The 7,017-nt window shown below is 35.5% G+C and overlaps 1 long non-coding RNA gene and 1 pseudogene across 1 annotated transcript in view; one reads left to right on the top strand and one right to left on the bottom strand.

The window, feature by feature from the left end:
• The window catches only part of LOC124973792 (probable RNA-binding protein 19), a 956,910-nt pseudogene that overhangs the window by 198,430 nt on the left and 751,463 nt on the right, over nucleotides 1-7,017 (top strand).
• The window catches only part of LOC124973824 (uncharacterized), a 35,685-nt gene continuing 30,837 nt past the window's right edge, over nucleotides 2,170-7,017 (bottom strand). Inside the window, exon 9 of the long non-coding RNA XR_007106714.1 lies at nucleotides 2,170-2,514. This is a non-coding gene — a long non-coding RNA (uncharacterized LOC124973824). The remainder of the gene's footprint in view (nucleotides 2,515-7,017) is intronic.

Below are 7,017 nucleotides of genomic sequence, written 5' to 3'. Positions count from 1 at the left end.
TCCATCTGGCTAATATCTAAATTGCTGAGATAAGGGCTACAGGAGGGCAGTGGTCACAATGGTTATCATGTACCAACGTTTATTACAGGGGGGACCTATTCTTTGTAGAAACAAGGAATGTTGTGAAACCTTATTCTTTTACCTCACCACCACACATAAACAAAACCATCCTTAGGATTTAACCAGCCTGTTGGAGACAAAGGCAGATCTATATCTATTTTCTCCAGAGGCTTTCAGGGACTCATTGCATGGTTGCAAAATTATTTTTAATTTTGTTAGTGGTAAAAACCCATTGTTTTTCAGATTGCAGGTAATATTTTCTGGAATTTTTGTTGTATTCCCCTCATGCCCTTAAGCAATCTGTTCAAACTGAAATTAGTAATACATTATCAGAAAAACACAGCAGAAAAAACACCATTCTCTGGAGCAAAACATCCAGCAATTCCTTTTAGGATGAACCTTTGCAAACATCCTCCAGAGGATCTTTGTCAAGCACTGGATGGAATTCTGGATGCCCCCGCAGCTTCCCCTTTTTTATTTTGTAAAGTGAAGAAGCCTTCTTGAATTTTACTCTCTTGACTAGTCTGAGGATTACTCAGAGAATGAAAGGAAGACAAGAATTAAAATTAAAATACATACTCCAATCAATCCATATTGTAATATTGTATTTAGGAACATACTATTAAATATAGTTGTTTTTATATTATGAAACATTTGGGAGGCCAAATTATCTGCTGGAACAACCGAGAGATGAGCCTGACTTTAACATTTTTTTGTAGTTTTAAAGCATTGACATCTGGTGCTATATTAGTATTATTCCAAACTCCTTTAAGGTGAGTTTTAACTTGTTCCAAATTAGTATTATCATCAACCTTTAAGGGAGTAATACAAATCCATTTGTAGTTATCATGACATCTAGTGGCCATTCTAGTTTGAATATTTTGAATCTCATTTCCCATAAAGAAAATAGCTTCTTCAAGAGCATTAATTCCTGTTTCTAATTTTTTATCAATTTGTTCTTGTGCTGCTAAAGCCACAGAGACATTATGATAAATCATTTACGTGTGAAGTAGTATGAATTTCCTGTACAAGTGCTGTGGTCGAGAGAGCTAAAGAAGTGATTACACTGATTAAAGGTGTTATTCCTAGGATCAAAGCTGCAACAAATCTTTTTGGTCTTAAAAGTTCATTAACTCTTTTTAAAATTTCAACACCTGGGTCATCATACCAAGATTCTGTGAGATTAACTGTCAATATAACATAATTCGGCTGATGTACAATTAAAAACAACTTTAAATCTTTAGACATGGTTGAATTAATACAATTAGTAAGAACACAATCATGGCAATAAATGTTAAGCTTCCTTATTTTTAGTGATATTGAAATTATTTATGGTAGACATAAGAAGCATGAGGAGCATTTATACAAGTACGTACTGCAAAGTCATTAGTTTTACTTAACTTAGGTCTTTGTAATATTACTCTATTAGTAGCTGCTAATAGTTTTACAAGTCAGGAAAGTAAGAGAATTTACCATTTTTAAGGTCACTCTAATAGATGGGTGTTACCCATCCAGGAGTAAACCATCTATGAATGGGCTCATTGGTAAGAAAATGGTTAAAATTAAAATGTAACATTTTATTCTGTCTTATCTTTGACCAAAGTTTATAATCAAAATCAGGAGAAGATGCAGAATAATCTGTAATAGTAGTAGCAGAGCCTTGTGGCTTAAACTGTAGTGCAGTATGATGAAAACCACATCCAAACCATTTTGGGAAATCTGTTTCTAAATTGAGTAGATTCCAAGATCTGTCTTTATGACTATTAAAGTCGTCACACAGTTTAAAAGGAGGCGGTAAAGCCACTGAAATATTTATCATTATAACTAGCATATCCAAATGAGGTTATCTCTAGGGACCATATATCTCTTTCATTGTCTTCTTCTCCTGGAGAATCAGTAATGTAAGTCCTATAACTTAAAGGGAGACATCCCAATGGCACATGTAGATTATCTATACTAAAGCACATTGGTGTCTCCTCAGTAATTCCATGAAATTTAATTGTAAATTCTATTTTATGTGGTATTAAAGAATCTGAAATCCCTCCAAGTAATTGAGGCTCATTAGTAAATACTTTAATATTAGATCTGCTCCAAGTAGTTGGATGCAGTAAGTGAATATTTGGAAAATAGGTCCAGTAAGCTTTCCCTTCATTATCATAAGTATGAATAGGCAGTACCTGAGTAAAATGAGAGCAATCAAAGCAAAAAACAAAGCCTATGGGTTTTTGGTTTTCCGGAGTTGTTCACCATGTGTTCAGCAGTGGCAGTCAGGCATTTCACTTGTCCCCAAGTCGGCAGGTCTGAGTTGCGAGTTGCGGATGATTGTGCAAGATGCAACTTTTTTATCTTAAATACTAGCCCATTTTTGTCCATCTGATTGGATTGGTAAGGGATCCAATACTCTTTGTTCTTCCTCCTTCAAATAGGGCTCATTGTAGTGACGTATCAATCTGTCTGGAATCCACAAAGGTGTTTCAGCATCTTGTGGAAATACACAAGCATAGCCTCGGACCGGATGTCAGCAAGTCATCAGATCCCTCTCCATTTACCAGATAATCAATCTTTCCATTTTACTAAACTTTGTTTTGACCTTTTACTTTCCCAATGTCTTATCATTGCAGTATTTCCCTCCTTGTCAGTATTTAGCTGATTTAAAACAAATAAAGCATGTTGTAAATATGATGTGAGGAAGAGTATTTAAGCTCTCCCTCTTTAGCTTATTTATTTGTATTTTAATCTTTGATGGCTCTTTTCTACTATTGCTTGTCCTTGTGGGTTATAAGGAATTCCTGTAGAATGAGAAATATTAAACCTAGAACAGAAAATCTTTAAATGTTTTTGATGTATAAGCAGGAGAATTATCAGTTTTTAATTTTTTAGGCATTCCTAAAACAGAAAAACAAAGGAATAAATGTTGAATCACATCCTTGTAGGCTTCCCCAGTTCTGGCTGAGGCCACAATAACATGAGGAAAGGTATCGACTGTAACATGAACATAAGACCAATTTTCCAAATCTGATATATGAGTTACATCCATTTGCCAATGACATAGGTAAACTCCTTGAGGATTAACTCCCATCTGTGGAGAAGGAATAAATTTAGGACAAACATGACAATTTTTAACAATAGTTTCTAGCTTCTTCTCTAGAAATATGAAATTGTTTTTGTAAGGCAGATAAAGTTTGATGATGATATTTATGGGATATAATAGCTTCTTCTATAGCTGTTAAAATAAAAATTTTAGTTAAGTGATCAGCATGGGTATTCCCCTGAACAAGGGGACCAGGTAATCTGGAATGTCCCTGAATATGACCTATAAAGAAATGTGAATTTCTGTTATGAATAGATATTGACGTTCTTGTAGCCTATGTATAATTTTAGATGAAAAGGAAAGCATTGCTGTTTCTATGGTTGGAAACAGTTTAACAATGTATAGTGAGTCTGTGTACAAGTTAAAGGGTTGAGCAACAGTCTTGAAAGCATAGATGACTGCTGTCTAATTCAGCTCTTGGTGCAGAAGTTTCTTTTGTCCATTGAACTGTGGGTTGAGAATTAATTATTGTAAATTGCTTTTCCATTTGGTGACCCATCCGTAATATTAACATAGCATTGTTAATGGAGTTGAGGAGCACCATTTAGGAAATCTTATTTCTGTTTGAAGTAAAAAATGTAGTAAAGGATTATTGGGCAAGTGGAAAGAACTTTTCCTGTAAAATTTAGAAATGCCATAGCCATTGATCATCAATTTGTAATAATTGATCAAATTGTTCTCTTGTGTAAGGAATAATTATTTCATGCATTTCACAAGCAAACAATTCTTTACTTCTAAATCTGGCCTTTAATACCAAAAAAGCTACCATAGTAGGATAAGACATTAATATTTTCTTTCCTGATAATGGTAAGTGTATCCATTCAAGTGAATAATTTTGCCATAAACAACCTGTTGGAGTATGTTTTGTTTTTAGCACAATAAAAACACAAAGCAAGTTATAATTAACTTGTTGCAAGTAATGTTTTTGAATTGCAGTTTCAACAACTTGTAAGTCTTGTTCTCCTTCTTTAGTAATACTGTACATTGAGTTAGGATATGAATCACCTTTAGTATTTCAAACAAAGGTTTTAAATCATTAGTTGAGAGTTTTAAATAAGGTCTAATCCAATTTATATCTCCCAATAATTTTTGAAAATCATTTAACATTAATAATTTGTCTTTTCAAATTTGTAACTTTTGAGAGCTGACACAATCTGTTTTTATAGTTCTTCCTAGATAATTATAAGGAGGTTCCTGTTGAATTTTTTCAGGAGCCACTACCAGACCCCACCTCTGTAAATCTTTCATTAAATCCTGTAATATTATTTGTAACAAATGGCTTTGAGAATGTGTAATCAATATATCATCCATATAATGAATCATATAGCAGTCTGATTACTTTTGTCTTCAATTAATTAAGGCTTGATCTACAAATTTTTGACATACTGTAGCACTATGTTTCATTCCTTGAGGTAATACTTTCTATTGAAATCTTTGATAAGGCCTTTGTAAGTTAGGCGATGGTAAACTAAAAGCAAAACACCATCTATCTAGTTTAGCTAAAGGAATAGTAAAGAAGCAATCTTGTAAATCAATGACTATGATATGATAGCCTTTAGGGACAGCCACAGGAGAAGGGAGGCCAGGCTGAAGTGCTCCCATACTCTCCACTGTATTATTAACTGCTCTTAGATCCTGCAGTAATCTCCATTTCCTGATTTTTTTCTTTATAACAAACATAGGTGTATTCCATGGACTATTAGATGGCTCTATATGTCCTAACTATAATTGTTCCTATACTAATTTTGTGGCTGCTTCGAGTTTTTCTTTTGATAAGGGCCATTGTTTCACCCATACTGGTTGATTGTCCTTCCAGATAATTGGGTCAGCCTGCCTGGTAACAGAGGCCCCTATGAAAAATGTGTACTTTCCTCCTGTTCATCAGTTAAAGTAATATTAAGTTGTTCCATTAAATCTCTTTCCCATAATGTAAATGGGAGAGAAGGAATAATATATGGTTGAAAAGTCCCAGTTTTTTCTTTGTCTCTACAATGTAACATAACAGAGCTTTTTGCCACATTGGAGGCTAATCCTAGCCCCACCAAAGTAGAAGGGGATTTAGTAGTTGGCCAGCTAGGAGGCCAATCATGAGCTGCAATACAAGTTACGCCCACTCCTGTGTCTAGCAGTCCTTTAAATCTTTTGCCATTTTTTTCTATGGCTTTCATAGGTCTTTGTTCTGAAATTTTTTGTACCCAGGCCACAGTATTAATTGATCCAAAACCCTCTTTCCTTTCTGGGGCTAGTACTTGATTTGGAAATTTAAGACAGGGTATTAACAATAACTGAGAAATTCTCTGTTGAGGAAAAATCTGTACTGTCTTATATGGGGCATAGACCATAATTTTTATTTCTCCTAAATAATCTGAATCTACTAAACCAGGTATTACCTGGATTCCTGCTTTTGCTATAGAACTTCTTCCTATTATTAGGCCCATATGTCCCTCAGGCAAAGGGCCAAATATGCCTGTTGAGATTAAAGTAACCTCTGATTCTGGAGTAATAATTAAATGCTGAGAGGAAGGCAGATCTAATCCTGCACTTCCTGGGGTTCCTCTGGCCAGGTCATTATTGTTGTCCTACAAATGGATTGGGGGATCCCCAATTGTCCCCAGGCCCCTCATCCCGTTTTTTGGATAAGATTCATTGGCTTGAAATCCTGGATAATTTTGCCTTCACTGTTTCATAGGAGGCAAGTTTGAACCTCCTTGTCTTAGTCCATTAAGCTAATGGCCATCTTTATGAAATCTGGATCTACATTCACGAGCCCAATGAAATCCTTTTTGACATTTAGGACAAATTGTTTTAGGAGGAGCTCCAGTTCCCCCAGCAGTATTCTGAGGGACCACTGGAGCTGGCACAATTGGATTCTTAGGATTAGGACAATCCTTAGCAAAATGCCCAAGTTGTCCACAAGAAAAACAATTACCTTGAGACCTGCTAGGATGACCAGCAGGCCTAGGAGCATTAACATTTTGATTAATACCTTTAAGATATTGTGAATAAGTTTTTCCTTGTAAGGCAGCAGCCATAGCCATTCCTTGAATATGAGCTGGGCTACTGTCCATACAGGTTTTAATATAGTCTGAAAGAGAGCCAGTTCTTCTAATTGGTCTTAATAGAGCCTGGCAAGTAGGATTACCATTTTCAAAAGCCAATTGCTTCAGTAATATGTCAGCTGCTTCTGAATTAGTAATGATTTTAGAAATATTTTCCTCTAATTTTTCTAAGAAGTCTTCATAGGGTTCCATGCTACCTTATTTAATATTACTAAGAAAGGTTGTAGGAGCATCAGCAGAAGGCAATCACCTCCATGCCAACTGAGCAAATTTAGAAATTTCCTCTAAAACCTTTCTAGGAAGTTTAATTTGTTCTGCAGGAGTAAGCCAATCCCCTGTTCCTGTTAACTGTCCTAAGGTTATTCTATTTCTTCTTCTGTCCATCTGTGACTATACAGAGGCTTTTGCTAATTCTTCATATTCTGTCTTCCAAAGTAAATATTGCCCTGGTGTTAAACACGACTTTGCAGTTTGTTGCCAATCAAAAGGCATCAGCCACTGTGAGCTCACATTCTCCACTAGCTGCAGAGTATAAGGGAAGTAGGTCCTAAATCGTTTATGGCTGCTTTTAGTTCTTTTAATATTTTAAAAGAGAGAGGTTCCCAATGAGGCTCTCCTCCCTCATCTATAGTTCATACTATAGGGCAACAAATACTAACATCTCCCTGTTTTTGTGCCTCACGAACAGCACCTAGAAATCCTACCTTTTGGACTTTCCTTTTTATTTTATCTAGGGGTTTAGGAAGGGCCGGAACAACAGGAGCCACCAAAGGTGGATCCTCATTATGATATCTGAAAGCGGCTTCT

This window comes from Sciurus carolinensis, unplaced genomic scaffold (assembly GCF_902686445.1).
Source record: "Sciurus carolinensis unplaced genomic scaffold, mSciCar1.2, whole genome shotgun sequence".
Classification (NCBI taxonomy): Eukaryota; Metazoa; Chordata; class Mammalia; order Rodentia; family Sciuridae; genus Sciurus; species Sciurus carolinensis.
The sequence above is the reverse complement of the archived record's forward strand: the minus strand, read 5'-3'. Positions and strand labels throughout refer to the sequence as shown.